This window comes from Schistocerca serialis, chromosome 1 (assembly GCF_023864345.2).
Source record: "Schistocerca serialis cubense isolate TAMUIC-IGC-003099 chromosome 1, iqSchSeri2.2, whole genome shotgun sequence".
Taxonomy (NCBI): Eukaryota; Metazoa; Arthropoda; class Insecta; order Orthoptera; family Acrididae; genus Schistocerca; species Schistocerca serialis.
The window spans coordinates 115,033,023-115,051,270 of NC_064638.1; the positions used below are offsets into that span (position 1 = coordinate 115,033,023).

Below are 18,248 nucleotides of genomic sequence, written 5' to 3' on the forward strand. Positions count from 1 at the left end.
CGCCTGTTTGGTGTATGGTAACTCAACAGACTGTAATCCGCAGGTTTTGTAGTACAGGGACGAAGTAGTGCCGGCGTACATTTTGTGGCCAGAAAACTAAGCATCAGTGTCTCAGGAGAAATCCCAAACTTGTCTCACGGTGCGTGGGCACACAGAGGCGCGTTTTCTCTGGTGTTTCGGCAGATATTTCCAGTTGCGTTTTACCAACATATAGCTGGATTCAGGCCAAACAAATACTGCCAATCGCCACTTTCCTGCGATGTCTAGTATCGACAGAAAGTGTCGGTTTGTTTCTTGTTACTGGTAACACAACAGCAGAGTTTTCGTGCCCATTTGAAATAGCGGTACCAAGTCAGTCTAGTGCGATATTCCTTTTAATCGGCGTACTGGGTGGCCTAAAGATGTTGTGACAGACGAGGGGCTGTAGAGGATCTTGAGAAATAACGTCATTATACACTACTGACCATTAAAACTGCTATACCAAGAAGAAATGCAGATGATAAATGGGTATTCATTGGACAAATATATTATACTAGAACTGACATGTGATTACATTTTCACGCAATTTGGGTGCATAGATCCTGAGAAAGCAGTACCCAGAACACCACCTCTGGCCGTAATAACGGCCTTGATACGCCTGCGGATTGAGTCAGACAGAGCTTGGATGGCATGTACAGGTACAGCTGCCCATGCAGTTTCAACACGATACCACAGTTCATCAAGAGTAGTGACTGGCGTATTGTGACGAGACAGTTACTCGGCCACCATTGACCAGACGTTTTCAATTTGTGAGAGATCTGGAGAATGTGCTGGCTAGGGCAGCAGTCGAACGTTTTCCGTATCCAGAAAGGCCCCTACAGGACCTGCAACATGCGGTCGTGCTTTATCCTGCTGAAATGTAGGGCTTCGCAGGGTTCGAATGAAGGGTAGAGCCACGGGTCGTAACACATCTGAAACGTAACGCCCACTGTTCAAAGTGCCGTCAATGCGAACAAGAGGTGACCGAGACGTGTAACCAATGGCACCCCATACCATCACGCAGGGTGATACGCCAGTATGGCGATGACGAATACACGCTTCCAACGTGCGTTCACCGCGATGTCGCCAAACACGGATGCGACCATCATGATGCTGTAAACAATACCTGGATTCATCCGAAAAAATGACGTTTTGCCATTCGTGCACCCAGGTTGGTCGTTGAGCACACTACCGCAGGCGCTTCTGTCTGTGATGCAGCGGCAAGGGTAACTGCAGCCATGGTCTCCGAACTGATAGTCCATGCTGCTGCAAACGTCGTCGAACTGTTCGTGCAGATGGTTGTTGTATTGCAAACGCCCCCATCTGTTGACTCAGGGATCGAGACGCGGCTGCACGATCCGTTACAGCCATGCGGATAATATGCCTGTCATCTCTACTGCTAGCGATACGAGGCCGTTGCGATCCAGCACGGCGTTCCGTATTACCCTCCTGAACCCACCGATTTCATATTCTGCCAACAGTAATTGGATCTCGACCAACGCGAGCAGAAATGTCGCGATACGATAAACCGCAATCGCGGTAGGCTACAACCCGACCTTTATTACAGTCGGAAACGTGATGGTACGCATTTCTTCCTCCTTACACGAGGCATCACAACAACGTTTCACCAGGCAACGCCGGTCAACTGCTGTTTGTGTATGAGAAATCGGTTGGAAACTTTCCTCATGTCAGCACGTTGTAGGTGTCGCCACCGGCGCCAACCTTGTGTGAATGCTCTGAAAAGCTAATCATTTGCATATTACAGCATCTTCTTGCTGCCGGTTAAATGTCGCGTCTGTAGCACGTCGTCTTCGTGGTGTAGCAATTTTAATGGCCAGTAGTGTAGGTGCCAGTTCCTGCCGCTAGGCCACCACTTCCGCAGCAAGCGTAATGTAAGCGGAACGTCTCCCAATGTTGTTTGTTATTCAGTGACTGTGACTGATTGTACCGATCGTCAGTGGAGAAGATGGAGCTAGGTGCTGAATAGGAAGGCCTTGTCTCCTATGAATGCCATGCTCTGTTACCTCTGTAGACAACAGTTTCGGACACGGGTTTTCATCCGCTGTTTATGTTTCACTTGTATATCAAGGAAGATTGGAAGTTTTAGAGGGTTCCAGTTTGTCTGAAACCATCGTCCGCATGGACAACACAGCGTCGCATTCACAGGAGACAAGACCTTTCTACGCAACATCTTGCCCCATATTATCCCTGGCGATCGTGGCAGTCAGTCGCGATCACTAAACAAGAAACAATATCGCGAGACGTCTCGCCTACGGTTCGTCAGCGTGCCGAAAGAGCGGCCTAGTCGCAGGCGCCGGCACCTCTAACTAGCACGTTCTGAGGCGTTGTTGGAAGACGTTTCGGAAACGGGTTCCTATCCTCGATTTCTTCCTTAAGACACCCTCTACAACCCCTCAAAGTTCCTCACAACATTTCTGGGACAGCCTGTATATTAACAGGCACACTAAAACAGGAAGAATAACCAGTATCCCAGCAGATACACTATGCGATCAGAAGTATCCGGACACCTGGCTGAAAATGACTTACAAGTCATCCATCGGTAATGCAGGAATTCAATATGGTGTTGGCCCACCAGTAGCCTTGATGACAGCTTCCACTCCCGCCGGCGTACGTTCAGTCAGCTGCTGCCAGGTCTCTTGGGGAATGGCAGCCCATTTTTGACAGTGCTGCACTGAGGAGAGGTATCGATGTCGGTCGGTGATGCTTGGCACTAAGTCTGCGTTGCAAAACATTCGAAAGGTGTTCTATAGGATTCAGGTCAGGACTCTGTGCATGCCAGTCCTTTACAGGAATGTTATTGTCGTTTAACCACTCCGCCACAGGCCGTGCATTATGAACAGGTGTTCGATCGTGATGAAAGATGCAATCACCATCCCCGAATGGCTCTTCAACAGTGGAAAACAAGAAGGTGTTTAAAACATCAATGTAGGCCTGTGGTGTGATAGTGCCACATAAACCAACAAGGGGTGCAAGTCCCCTCCATGAAAAACACGACCACACCATAACACCACCACCTCCGAATTTTACTGTTGGCACTACACACGCTGGCCGATGGCGCTCACCGGGCATTTGCCATACCCACACCCTGCCATTCGTCAAATTGTGTACCGTGATTCGTCACTCCACACAACGTTTTTCCATTGTTCAACCGTCCAATGTTTACGCTCCTTACACCAAGCGAGGCGTCGTTTGGCATTTACCGGCGTGATGTGTGGCTTATGAGCAGCCTCTCGACCATGAAATCCAAGTTTGCTCACCTCCGACCTAACTGTCATAGTACTTGCAGTGGATCCTGATGCAGTTTGGAATTCCTGTTCGACGGTCTGGCTAGATGTCTGCCTATTACACATGACGACTCTCTTCAACTGTCGGTGCTATCCATCAGTCAACAGACGAGGTCGGCCTGTACGCTTTTGTGCTGTACGCGTCCCTCACGTTTCCACTTCACTATCAAAAATGTTTCAAATGGGTCTAAGCAGTAAACATCTGAGGTCATCGGTCCCCTAGACTTAGTAACTACTTAAACCTAAGTTAAGGACATCACACACATCCATGCCCGAGGCAGTATTCGAACCTGCGACCGTAGCAGCAGCGCCGTTCCGGACTGAAGCGCCTAGAACCGCTCGGCCACAGCGGCCAGCGCTGTCGGACAGAACAATCCTTCTGCACGATAACGCCCATCCCCACACTGTCAAACGGACGAAGGCTAAGCTTCAGTGATTTGGTTGGGAAACACTGCAACAGCCTACGTACAGCCCGAGTGATTTTCACACCTCTGGTGACCTGAAGAAAGACATGAGTGGACGTCGGTTTTACTCGAACCAGGAAGTGCAAGACTGGTTGCGGTTGTGGATCCGCCAGCCGCCGGTCGCCTCCTACAAAACAGGAATTCATCGTCTCGTCTCACAGTAGGATGAATTACTTTTGATTGAAAGCGCTCCGTTGTCCCGTCGTGTTCGGTTTTCATTTGAGTGCCCCTCACACGAAATTAGTGCTGAACATCTTGTGCGGGTCATATTGTGTAAAAATTCAGGAGTAACACTAAGAAGACAATGAAATGGGACGATCACATGAAATCGCCATTAGAGGATGTCAATGTGTGATATCGTCAGTCATACGACCATGTGATGCCGTCAGTCATACGACCACACCGCCGTCTGAGAGATCGATCCGCCGGATGCGATTCTCTCGATAAACGGAACAGAAGAGCGGCTGTGTTAGCCAAAGAGTACGCAGCCAGCCGCAGTACTTATGCTCGCCGCGAGGCGCCGCTAGGCCACTTCATGTGCAGCAGGAGAGTAGTGCGGTTGTGCCAGTCTACAGTTCGTAGCCGCGCTCAGTGGTCAGCCAGCGCCGATATTAGTCATCGTCTGCAGCTCAGTCATTGCTGACATCAAGTCTTTGTAGCTCCGTTCCAAGTTACTCTTCAAATTCACCTGATTCAACATTCAAGATTACGAGGGATTAATTCGTCATTTGTGACTTGTAAATTATGTCATTCTACAGACGCTTAGTCTAGTCGCGTCTTCTATAGTTGTCAACCAACTAATCATGGAATACATGAAAGTTAAGTAATAAACACTTTCTTATTTTGTACACCTGCTAATTAATTGTGTTTTCCTGTTGTAGCTACCAAGCAGTCTTGGCATAGTAGAACCCACGTCTCCACCTCCTTGGCTACCTCATATTTGCCATCTCATGTTGATGGACTCGATTATGGTGGAAGATCGAAAGCCATCAGAATGGAAGACTTGGATTTGTTGGAGGAATTCTGGGAAAGTGCGGTGCATTTGTTGAGAAAATAGCATACAGCACGGCAGTGCGACCAACTGAGACTGTTGTTACAGCGTTTGTAGTCATTATCAGGACAACAGACACTGAACGAACTGCGAGACGTGCTACCAGGTTCGTAACAGGTCAGTGTAGCCAATATGCTCGGGAATGGTAAAAGGGAATCACTCGAATAATAACCACATAATTTTGGGTAAATTTAGAGAACTTCCTTTTTCTTTTTTTTTTAAGAATACTGTGCGACACTGGGGTATTTGTTTCCTGGGAATTGTCTTAAATATTTAAATTGTCATTTTATGCTCTTAACGTGTGTTTTTCTCATAAATTTCCTTATTTTTTACACAAAAACGAAATAAAAATAAAAATAATTTGAAACCTGCTAAGGCGCTCCATTTGAGGCACGTGATGCATGTGACGTCAGTGGCTGGTACCAGCTCCTCCTGTCGCGGAGCTCATTCCCAGTGATGCCTTGTTTTGGAATTTATATTTCGCAATATTAGTTAGAAATTGTGTTTAGTAGCACACTGTACAAATATATGAACGAGAACTCCTGAAAAATTGTTTTTAAGTGTTCCGAAGAATATAAGAAGATGTGTAAAATGTAGTTGCAACTCGCTTTTGTAGATCCAAATGAGACAGTGGTCACTAGGTGAGTTTCATTTCTGTGAGGATCATTGTCGCTTGTAGCGTAATATTTACAGCAATAAATTTCTAACGTAATGCCCACATGATCGATCCCTATTTTGAACCAGTCCTTTTTTCCGCCGTCACATTCTCTTCTCATGATACCTTATTCTCTATCCTTACTCTCTGTCACATTACATGTTAAAATCTACACTCCTGGAAATGGAAAAAAGAACACATTGACACCGGTGTGTCAGACCCACCATACTTGCTCCGGACACTGCGAGAGGGCTGTACAAGCAATGATCACACGCACGGCACAGCAGACACACCAGGAACCGCGGTGTTGGCCGTCGAATGGCGCTAGCTGCGCAGCATTTGCGCACCGCCGCCGTCAGTGTCAGCCAGTTTGCCGTGGCATACGGAGCTCCATCGCAGTCTTTAACACTGGTAGCATGCCGCGACAGCGTGGACGTGAACCGTATATGCAGTTGACGGACTTTGAGCGAGGGCGTATAGTGGGCATGCGGGAGGCCGGGTGGACGTACCGCCGAATTGCTCAACACGTGGGGCGTGAGGTCTCCACAGTACATCGATGTTGGCGCCAGTGGCCGGCGGAACGTGCACGTGCCCGTCGACCTGGGACCGGACCGCAGCGACGCACGGATGCACGCCAAGACCGTAGGATCCTACGCAGTGCCGTAGGGGACCGCACCGCCACTTCCCAGCAAATTAGGGACACTGTTGCTCCTGGGGTATCGGCGAGGACCATTCGCAACCGTCTCCATGAAGCTGGGCTACGGTCCCGCACACCGTTAGGCCGTCTTCCGCTCACGCCCCAACATCGTGCAGCCCGCCTCCAGTGGTGTCGCGACAGGCGTGAATGGAGGGACGAATGGAGACGTGTCGTCTTCAGCGATGAGAGTCGATTCTGCCTTGGTGCCAATGATGGTCGTATGCGTGTTTGGCGCCGTGCAGGTGAGCGCCACAATCAGGGCTGCATACGACCGAGGCACACAGGGCCAACACCCGGCATCATGGTGTGGGGAGCGATCTCCTACACTGGCCGTACACCACTGGTGATCGTCGAGGGGACACTGAATAGTGCACGGTACATCCAAACCGTCATCGAACCCATCGTTCTACCATTCCTAGACCGGCAAGGGAACTTGCTGTTCCAACAGGACAATGCACGTCCGCATGTATCCCGTGCCACCCAACGTGCTCTAGAAGGTGTAAGTCAACTACCCTGGCCAGCAAGATCTCCGGATCTGTCACCCATTGAGCATGTTTGGGACTGGATGAAGCGTCGTCTCACGCGGTCTGCACGTCCAGCACGAACGCTGGTCCAACTGAGGCGCCAGGTGGAAATGGCATGGCAAGCCGTTCCACAGGACTACATCCAGCATCTCTACGATCGTCTCCATGGGAGAATAGCAGCCTGCATTGCTGCGAAAGGTGGATATACACTGTACTAGTGCCGACATTGTGCATGCTCTGTTGCCTGTGTCTATGTGCCTGTGGTTCTGTCAGTGTGATCATGTGATGTATCTGACCCCAGGAATGTGTCAATAAAGTTTCCCCTTCCTGGGACAATGAATTCACGGTGTTCTTATTTCAATTTCCAGGAGTGTATTACAATTTATTAGTCACATTTCACACCTGATCAGTTTCAGATGGATCACTTTACGGAACTGTATTTCATACTTTGATGTAGCTGTTATTCTGAGGAATCTGAGAAACCATTTAACGATTTAGGACCATATTATTCTTCGCCATACAAGTCGTTGAAGACACTAATTTACCATTTCCAAATGTCTCCATTGAGCCAATTGTAAAGCTGTGTGATTTTGAGAAACAGAAAAAAAAAATGGTTCAAATGGCTCTGAGCACTATGGGACTCAACTGCTGTGGTCATTAGTCCCCTAGAACTTAGAACTACTTAAACCTAACTAACCTAAGGACATCACACACATCCATGACCGAGGCAGGATTCGAACCTGCGACCGTAGCAGCCGCACGGTTCCGGACTGCGCGCCTAGAACCGCGAGACCACCGCGGCCGGCAAAACAGAAAAATCAGTATTGTTTGGTACCCACGAGGAGATGTAATAAGACCAGGGCAAAGTTGGTCCTGCTTAAGCACCTCCTTTCAGCAGCAGTTAAGTATGCAGTAGAAAAAAATCCTGCGTTAACTGCATGTTTTATAGACGTAGTTTTCCGGTGCTTTATATTAATGACCTGGAGGAACAGAAAAACTGCAATGTGTAAAGCGTTATTACGTTGTCTGAAAATGTTAAAATTGAGAAAAGAGGAACCTAGAAAAAAAATAGTTCTGGGAACAACCACAGCACTTAACAATCACAATTATCCTCTGATTGAAAAAAAATTCCATTTTATTTTATTGTGCCCGCTTTCACAAGGAAGCCTTGAAATGACCAGTGATGAATACTGGAACAATGTAAAAGAAATCATCCTCACATCTGCAAATAATCACCTGCAGAGAGCTAAGAAAGGCAGGAAGAAATGGTTCGATGAAGAGTGTGAAGAAGCTGAAGACAAGGTTATGAAATTACGTAAAAAATGGTTGCAAAAAATTAAGAATCCTGAAATAGAACTTGCTTATCGGCAGGCTCAAACGCAGGCAAACAAAATTAACCGGAAGAAAAAGAAACAATTCCTAAAGCAACAGACTGAATCTATGCATGAATATCATCAAAATAACAACACCCGGAAAATGTATGGTACAACCAACAAAATTAGGAAAGGTTTTAATTACAAAACTAACGTGAAAAAGGATTTAAATGGCAATATGACGATTGAGCCAAGAAAAATTTTAGCGACAAGCAAGGAGTGTTTTGACAACCTACTGAATTTTTCTGATAGAGAAGCACCAATTACTACATAGTTCCAGCAACAGTCACAACTGTGAGGAAATTCCAGAACCCACATATGAGGAGGCGGTAGAGTGTGTCAAACGTCTAAAAAATGGTAAAGCAACTGGCAGTGACAGCATCCCTGCTGAGGTACTAAAATATGGAGGAGAAGCATTGCACGGACGTTTATTTCATCTCATACAGGTAATCTGGAAATCAGAGAACATTCCAACAGAGTGGAGAGAATCATTAATAATCCCTATACATTAAAAAGGAGACAGGGAAGATCCCAGAAACTATAGAGGAATATCATTAGTCAATACAGGTTATAAGATCTTATCTTGTTTATTGCTATGTCGCTTAAAACCATATGCAGAAAATATAAATGGGTATTATCAAAATCGGGGACTGATGACCTCAGAAGTTAAGTCCCATAGTGCTCAGAGCCATTTGAACCATTTTTTTAATTATCAAAATGGCTTCCGCAAAAACAGATCCACCACTGACAACAAATTTCTTATCAAATCAATAAAAGAAAAAGTTCGGGAATATAAGCAAAAAATACATTATCATCATTTCATGAAAGCTTATGATTCCATCCATAGACAAAGCTTGTGGAATGTAATGATTGAATTTGGTTTCCCAATTAAATTGATAAATTTCTGGAAAGTATGCAGGGATGAAAATACAAGCAGGAATTTACTAAATGGATTAAAGTCTGGCCATTTTAAAATTACAACGGGGTTAAGACAATGAGATGTTTTGTCCCCCCTTCTCTTCAATATAGCTTTAGAAAGAGTTGTGAGGAAACCCAAACTGGTACCTACTGGGATCCTCCAAGAAAGCAAAATTAACGTGTTAGCATACGCAGATGACATAGTGCACACTGGAAACAGTAAAATAGAGATTAGGCCTGAAAGTAAATTACGAGAAATCGAAATACATGATTATTCAAAGATGTAGAGATCTGTGGGATAAACAATCAGATCTAATAGTTCGTGAACACAAATCGAGCGTGTTGAACAGTTCAAATTTCTGGGATCAGCGATAGATGAACAAAATCAGAGATAGGTAGAAATAAAAGCGAGACTGCGAAATGCTAACCGAGCCTATTATGCAATACAAAATCTGTTAGGGTCCAAACTGCTGACTAGGAAAACTAAAATAAAGTTATATAATACAATCATCAGACCAGTTCTAATCTATGGGGCAGAAACATGGAGCCTAGCGAAAACAGAACACCACCGTTTACAAGTGTTTGAGAATAAACTTTACAGAAAAATCTTTGGTACATATTATGACAATGAGTCACAATGCCGGAAAAGAAGACACAACATAGAAATATACGATCACAACAACCAACGATAGTAAACATAATAAATGTTATAAGACTGCAATGGGCTGGACAACTGATGAGAACGAAAGAAGACCAAATTGTGTTAAGAATATTCAGGGAGAAACCAAATGGCAAAAGACCAAGGGGAAGACCCAGAAGTACTTGGTGCAATGAAATTGATTACATACGCGAAAGATTGGGAATAAATAACTGCCATGAGGCAGCACAAGACAGGAGCAGCTGGAGAAATCATGTGAGATCGGCACGGGAGCTTCAAGTCCCTTAGAAACCCACTACTACTACTACTACTACTACTACTACTACTGCTTTCACAAGTTGCCCTGGAAGATCGAAGAGACCATAAACGCATTAACTTTCGGAAAGTTCCCACTATCAGCGTTCACAAAATTCCCTTCTACTTGTTACTTAAAAATTGCAAATGCGTCTTCCGTTACTAACTAAACTGTCAGTGAAAAAAGTACGGAAAAACACCAGTAGCTTCAGCTGTAATGCACATAGAGATTCATCTTCCTCTTACCTGTGACGTCACGAGAGCTTCAGCCAAAAACAAAACTTTTCGACCACGTGGCCAAATCTTGACATTTATTTTTCAAGCACTAATTACATAAAAATAACACTTTTTGTGATAATATTGACCGAAAATGTTATTTGAATATTACAATCATCCAGAATAACAACATAGGAAAATAACCTATTACGCTGCTACCATCTTATGTATGGTTTAGGGATCATTATAATAAGATAAGAGAGATTAGGCCGCTTAAAGAGGCATACAGACAGCCGTTCTGCTCTCTGTTGATATGCGAATGCATGACGACACATCCACTGTACTGTACTGTATAAGTAGATGTATAGACGTCCTAGAGGAGGAAACCACAGATGTTGGGGCAGGGATAAAAATATTCTCTTTAGTGTTCGGAAGTGCGCACTGCGGCACAGCAAGCTCCCGCATTGCACATTTCGAGATGACTAGGCTACGTGGCAGGAAGAATACGGCAGAATCAAGTTCATTACGAAAGCGCTGTGCGGGCAGGGGCTTTTTACTTGCCTTTGTGCAGTCGATTTACCCAACTGTAAGGGTGAGGGAGGGGGGCCGCCAACAACTTCATTCTCAAAGACTAGTGAGAGAGCTACACAAAAGTAGCTGCTAGGCGCTCGTAATGATGTTACGCAAGTGAGTTATTTTTGCTACGCTATAGACAGTGCCACGGAATCGCGCAGACTCCTCGCCTTGATGTAGTTTCTCGTGGACCGAGACAGTGCAGCGTTTCCATGCGCCGGGTTTGCAGTTCAAGAGCAGCGGGGTTAAAACCGCAGTCCGGCCATTCAGGGACTCGGCAGATCACAGTCCTGTCCTTGCCCTATCCATGCCTGTGTTCCATCTCTGACGGCCTTGTCGTCGTCAGGGCTTTAAACCTTAATCTTTCTTCCTTTGGAACTCGACGACCCTCTCAGCAGTGCAGGACTTTTCTCGTCCATATTACCTACACGGTAGAGTGTGTCCAGTGCCAAAGCAGCACCGCTCCGTAAGCAACACGTTGAGATCTTACTGTTTCCAGCTTGCCCGTCCTTCTGACCGAGGCTAATTGTTCCCGTTTCAGTAGCTGCCTCGTTCTTTTGCTTCTGGCCTTAACCCCGTATCTTCACGTGGTCACCATGTTAACCATAGCAATACTCCTCCAGCACAGGCCATGAAGGCCCAAAGGGACCGATTGGCCGCCGTGTCATCCTCAGCCCACAGGCGTCACTGGATGCGAATATGGAGGGGCATGTGGTCAGCACACCACTCTCCCGGCCGTATGTCAGTTTCCGAGACCGGAGCCGATACTTATCAATCAAGTAGCTCCTCAGTTTAACGGTAGCAATACCGTGCATTAATGCCTACTCACAAATAGCACACTGGACTCGCATTCGGGAGGACGACGATTCAATCCCGTGTCCGGCCATCCTGATTTAGGTTTTCCGTGATTTCCCTAAATCGCTCCTGGCCAATGCCGGGATGGTTCCTTTGAAAGGGCACGGCCGAATTCCTTCCTCGTTCTTGCCTAATCCGATGAGACCGATGACCTCACTGTCTGGTCTCCTCCCCCAAACAACCCAAACAGCCCTTACTCACAAAAAAATTTAAAATGCCTAAATTCGTTAATTGTTGTTGACATATTAACAACACATTTCTTAAAGAGCTGTTGATGTGTTAGTAGGGTCCAGAACATGATAATGTTTTTTAGCACATACTTAGCAACATCAATGCATTTTCAGTGATGTGGCGGGGATACTTTATGCCCACACTAAAGAAAAAGTTTTAAAAAATGCAATTTTCGTTAATTCTTGATTTTTTAAAGAGGTATTGATGTAATTAATGTCTTGAATCTCAAAATATTAAATATGACTTTCGCTGGGGGCAGTGTTATCTAGTATCGGGTCTTAAATTTTTAGGTTAAGTTTAACTGAATATTTAAAACATTTATGGAATCACGTAGAAGAACTCATTAGAAACAATAAATGTTTTTTTCAAAATTTTAAAATGCGTAGAAAGTAACTATTGTCGTCGTGGTCTTCAGTCCAAAGGTTGGTTTGATGCAGCTGTCCATGCTGCTGTATTCTGTGCCAGCCTCTTCATCTCCCAATACCTACATCCTTCTGAATCTGCTTACTGTATCCATCTCTTGGTCTCCATCTACGATTTTTACCCTCTACGGTTCCCTCCAGTGCTAAACTGGTGATCCCTTGATGCTTCAGAAGGTGTCCCACCAACCACTCTCCGATCTACTCAGGTTGTGCCAAAAATTTCTTTTCTCCCGAATTCTGTTCAGCACCACCTCATTAGTTACGTGATCCACCCACCTAATGTTCAGCATTCTTATGTAGCACCATATTTCAAACGCTTCTATTCTCTTCTTGTCTAAACTGTTGATCGTCCACGTTTCACTTCAATACATGGCCGTACTGAAAACAAATGCCTTCAAAAGAGACTTTCTTACACTTACATCTATATTCGATGTTAAACAGTTTCTCTTCTCCAGAAACGTTTTCCTTGCCATTGCCAGTCTACATTTTATATCTCTGTACTTCGACTATCATCAGTTGTTTTGCTGCCCAAAAAGCAAAATTCAGCTATTACTTTCCATAACCCTCGTTTTGCTTTTGTTGACGTTCTGTCCTTTGGTGTCTCCAACAGAATTACCATGTCATCGGCAAATCTAAAGTTTTTAATTCTTCTCCCTTGACTTTAATTCCTACTCCAAATTTTTCTTTTGTTTCTTTTACTGTTTGCTCATTACACAGATTGAATAATATCGGAGATAGGCTACAACCCTGTCTCACTCCCTTCTCAACCACCACCCTCGACTCTCATAACTGGTTTCTGTACAAATTGTAAGTAGGCTTTTGCTCTCTGTATCTTACCCCAGCCATCTTTAGAATTTGAAAGAGAGTATTCCAGCCAAAATTGTCAAATGCTTTCTCTAAGTCTACAAATGCTATAAGCGTAGGTTTGCCTTTCCTCAACCTATTTTCTATGAGCAGTCGTAGTAGTATTGCCTCGGGTGTTCCTATATTACTCCAGAATCCGAACTGATTTTTCCCGACGTCGGCTTCTACCAGGTTGTCCATTTTTCTGTAAACAATTAGAGACTACATTACAATATTTTCCAAAGGTGGGCACAAAGTACCCCCCCCCCCCTCTCCCCGATATTGACCAAGTCAGATGTGGAAACCGCCTAAAAAACCACATCCAGGCTGACCGGAACACCGGCTCCCCTAGCTAATTCTCCCTGCGCGAATTCTTTCCGGGGCCAGAACGCCTCCCCTAATCCAAGAACCGTCGTGCTAACGCGCGCGGCTAACACTACAATGTGGCACACTCACACGCACGTAGGACCAGCGACCGAAATCGAAGACATAGGCAGATAAATGGTGCACACTTAACCGTATCACTGATGAAACATAAAGAGCCCTTCCCAAGACTTATAAGCACGGGAGCGACAAAACACAAGATCACGACCAGATACATAACCTACGCCACAATACGATACATGGGACAACACACATTCAAACACTGAGTTGAAACAGGTGAACATACAAAAACACGTGATGACATGAACGCACCAGAAACACCAGACACCGAGACAAAGTGTATTCCGTAATCCCCACCTCCCCCTCCCGGCGATGGGGCCTGGTTGGGATGATAAGGCCCCAAACTACGAGGGTTATTCCAAAAGTAAGGTCCGATTCGCCGTAACTATTGAAATTTGGCGCCAATGACAAAACACGCATGCGCGCCGACTCCCGGCAAGCCTTGCGCGTCAAACGCCGCCATTCGCTTTGTTACTGTTGCTGAGTGTAGTTCACAGTGTCACTTTACAATGTTTAAGACAATTGATCAGCCCGCCGATTGTGAAGTAAGGGCAGTGATACGGTTTTTGTCTGCAAGAAACAATTCAGCGGCGGAAATCCATCGGCAGATTACTGAAGTGTACGGTCCTAACATAATGAGCGACAGTAAAGTGCGCAAGTGGGTGCGAGCTTTTAATGAAGGACGGGATAATGTGCACGATGAACCACGGTGTGGCCGACCATCAGTGATTTCAGACGATTTGGTCAATGCGGTTGACAAAAAAATTCGTGAAGATCGCCGATTCATTATTACAGACGTAGACATGCATTTTCCGAATGTGAGTAGAACAACTTTGTACAGAATTGTGTCTGAACATTTGAAGTTTCACAAATTGTGTGCCCGTTGGGTTCCCAGGCTGCTTACTGAGCCCCAACGAATGAAAAGAATGGCTTTTGCTCTTGATTTTTTGGAGCGATATCATAAGGAAGGTGACAGTCTTTTAGACAATGTTGTCACAGGGGATGAGACATGGGTTTCTCACATCACTCCAGAGTCTAAACGTCAGTCAATGCAATGGCGTCACACGTCATCGCCAGTCAAGGTCAAGGCAAAGCAGACAATCTCAACACGTAAGGTTATGGCGACTGTGTTCTGGGATAGACGTGGAGTATTGTTAGTCGACTTTATGGAGAGAGGAACAACGATTAATAAAGCCGTACTGCGCTACCCTGACTAAACTTCGACGTGCAATCCAGAATAAGCGACGTGGTCTTTTGTCGTCTGGAATCTTGTTGTTGCATGACAATGCCAGACCCCACACTGCAAATGAAACGCAAGCTCTGATCAAGAAATTTGGATGGGAACAGATGGACCATCCTCCTTACAGTCCGGACTTGGCGCCAAGTGATTTCCACCTGTTCCGTTACTTAAAGGAGTTTCTCGGCGGCAAGCGCTTCGACACAGATGATGAAGTGAAAGAAGCAGTTAAGGACTGGTTATCGTCACAGGCGGCCGATTTCTATAACATGGGCATTCAAAAGCTTGTTGAACGATGTGACAAATGTTTAAATAAGTATGGAAGTTATGTAGAAAAATAGATAAAGATGTAAGGAATGTAAATAAAACAATTGTTTTGAAAAAACATTTTAGTTTTGATTTTTTTTTTATAACCGGACCTTACTTTTGGAATAACCCTCGTAATAACGTAAAACAGTTAACTCCAGTCGAAATGCCATAATAAATGTGCCCTGCAGAAAATTTTATATGGAACGCATGCCGACATTGTGTAAGTTCCCCGCTATGTCGTCATTTTTATCTGTTTTCCGTCTTTCCCTCAGTTGCTCTGAATTCCTGGAGATATGTGCCGTCTATGCAACTAAATGAAGACAGTTTGTTTGTTACCATACGCGTTTCGCTTCATTTATTTGGGAAGAATCAGGCCACTGATGACGATCCTCGCCATGTGTTTCTGTATGAAATCCAGCCCATACTCACATCCCATTCCACAAAAAGTCTATGTATTACACAGGCTATGTATCCACTAACAGTTATCCAACTTAAACTCGTATGCTAATCTAATTTGAATTGAACTGCAACTAGTCAAATATAACTTGTCTTTATATTAAATGCGCAACTGAAGTAAAACAATTATCTGGCCCTAAACAAATGTCCACTTACTTCGCGTCTTAACACTGTTGCTGATTTCTCGGAAGCACGACAGTAAACAGTAAACACGCAGCGTCTAAGCTACATTTCTGTTTTTTAAATAAAATTTCTAAACCATATCCAAACTTTTGCATAACACATGTACAAGATGGTGATGCGCAGTGATAAACCTTCTTTAAGCAGTGGGATGGGGAGCGTAACTGTTCCTACGAAATGATATTCCAAGACAACGATTTTAGAATGAAGAAGAGGTAGTGTACAAAGAACGTGACGATGTCCTCCAGAGATGAGAAGAAAATCTAAAAGAGCTACACTCCTGGAAATTGAAATAAGAACACCGTGAATTCATTGTCCCAGGAAGGGGAAACTTTATTGACATATTCCTGGGGTCAGATACATCACATGATCACACTGACAGAACCACAGGCACATAGACACAGGCAACAGAGCATGCACAATGTCGGCACTAGTACAGTGTATATCCACCTTTCGCAGCAATGCAGGCTGCTATTCTCCCATGGACACGATCGTAGAGATGCTGGATGTAGTCCTGTGGAACGGCTTGCCATGCCATTTCCACCTGGCGCCTCAGCTGGACCAGCGTTCGTGCTGGACGTGCAGACCGCGTGAGACGACGCTTCATCCAGTCCCAAACATGCTCAATGGGGGACAGATCCGGAGATCTTGCTGGCCAGGGTAGTTGACTTACACCTTCTAGAGCACGTTGGGTGGCACGGGATACATGCGGACGTGCATTGTCCTGTTGGAACAGCAAGTTCCCTTGCCGGTCTAGGAATGGTAGAACGATGGGTTCGATGACGGTTTGGATGTACCGTGCACTATTCAGTGTCCCCTCGACGATCACCAGTGGTGTACGGCCAGTGTAGGAGATCGCTCCCCACACCATGATGCCGGGTGTTGGCCCTGTGTGCCTCGGTCGTATGCAGTCCTGATTGTGGCGCTCACCTGCACGGCGCCAAACACGCATACGACCATCATTGGCACCAAGGCAGAAGCGACTCTCATCGCTGAAGACGACACGTCTCCATTCGTCCCTCCATTCACGCCTGTCGCGACACCACTGGAGGCGGGCTGCACGATGTTGGGGCGTGAGCGGAAGACGGCCTAACGGTGTGCGGGACCGTAGCCCAGCTTCATGGAGACGGTTGCGAATGGTCCTCGCCAATACCCCAGGAGCAACAGTGTCCCTAATTTGCTGGGAAGTGGCGGTACGGTCCCCTATGGCACTGCGTAGGATCCTACGGTCTTGGCGTGCATCCGTGCGTCGCTGCGGTCCGGTCCCAGGTCGACGGGCACGTGCACCTTCCGCCGACCACTGGCGACAACATCGATGTACTGTGGAGACCTCACGCCCCACGTGTTGAGCAATTCGGCGGTACGTCCACCCGGCCTCCCGCATGCCCACTATACGCCCTCGCTCAAAGTCCGTCAACTGCACATACGGTTCACGTCCACGCTGTCGCGGCATGCTACCAGTGTTAAAGACTGCGATGGAGCTCCGTATGCCACGGCAAACTGGCTGACACTGACGGCGGCGGTGCACAAATGCTGCGCAGCTAGCGCCATTCGACGGCCAACGCCGCGGTTCCTGGTGTGTCCGCTGTGCCGTACGTGTGATCATTGCTTGTACAGCCCTCTCGCAGTGTCCGGAGCAAGTATGGTGGGTCTGACACACCGGCGTCAATGTGTTCTTTTTTCCATTTCCAGGAGTGTACATGACACGAATAGCATACCAGAAACTCTGGAACTTGAATCACACAACAGTGTAAGTGATGACGAGGAAGGACCAACCATCATAATGGAAGAAGTAAAGTCTACCATAGCTGCAATGAAAAATGGCAAAGCGGTAGGTACGGATACAACACCGGGAGAAATACTACAATGTTTGAACCAAGATGGAATAAGAGAAATATTGAGGTTATGTAATAAAATATATGAGAGTGGTGAATGGTCTGAGGACTTTCTGACAACAGTAATGATTCCATTACCGAAAAAACAAGGAACCAAGAAATGCAACGAGCACAGGACAATCAGCCTCATTTCACATGCAGCCAAAGTGATGTTAAGAATAATTAACAAAAGACTTGAAAAAGTAATGGAGGAGAATCTTGGCGAGGAGCAGTTTGGCTTTAGACGGAATACGGGTACCAGAGATGCATGCAATAGGGTGCCTACGAATCTTGGGAAAAAGGTTTATTGAAAAAGGAAGAGACCTATATGTGTGCTTCATCGATCTAGAAAACGCATTTGACAATGTGGTTTGGGACAAGCAGGCGACTATAATGAGGGAAAAGAGAGTGGACTGGAAAACCAGAAGACTTATAAACTCATTATATCTTATTCAAAAAGTTTCAGTTAAAGTGAGAGGAGAAAGTGCACACTGGATCAGACTAGGAAAAGGAGTAAGTCGAGGATGCTCTCTATCACCTACTCTTTTCAACCTCTACTTGGAAAATATGATTGACCAATGCTCATTAGATGACAAAGGAGTAGAAATTAGAGGAAGAAGAGTAGGGTGTTTGAGGTTTGCTGATGACATG

The 18,248-nt window shown here is 45.7% G+C and overlaps 1 protein-coding gene across 1 annotated transcript in view; it reads right to left on the reverse strand.

The window, feature by feature from the left end:
* The window catches only part of LOC126457081 (chordin-like protein 1), a 672,845-nt gene that overhangs the window by 232,858 nt on the left and 421,739 nt on the right, over positions 1-18,248 (reverse strand). The gene's annotated exons all lie outside the window — the stretch shown is intronic.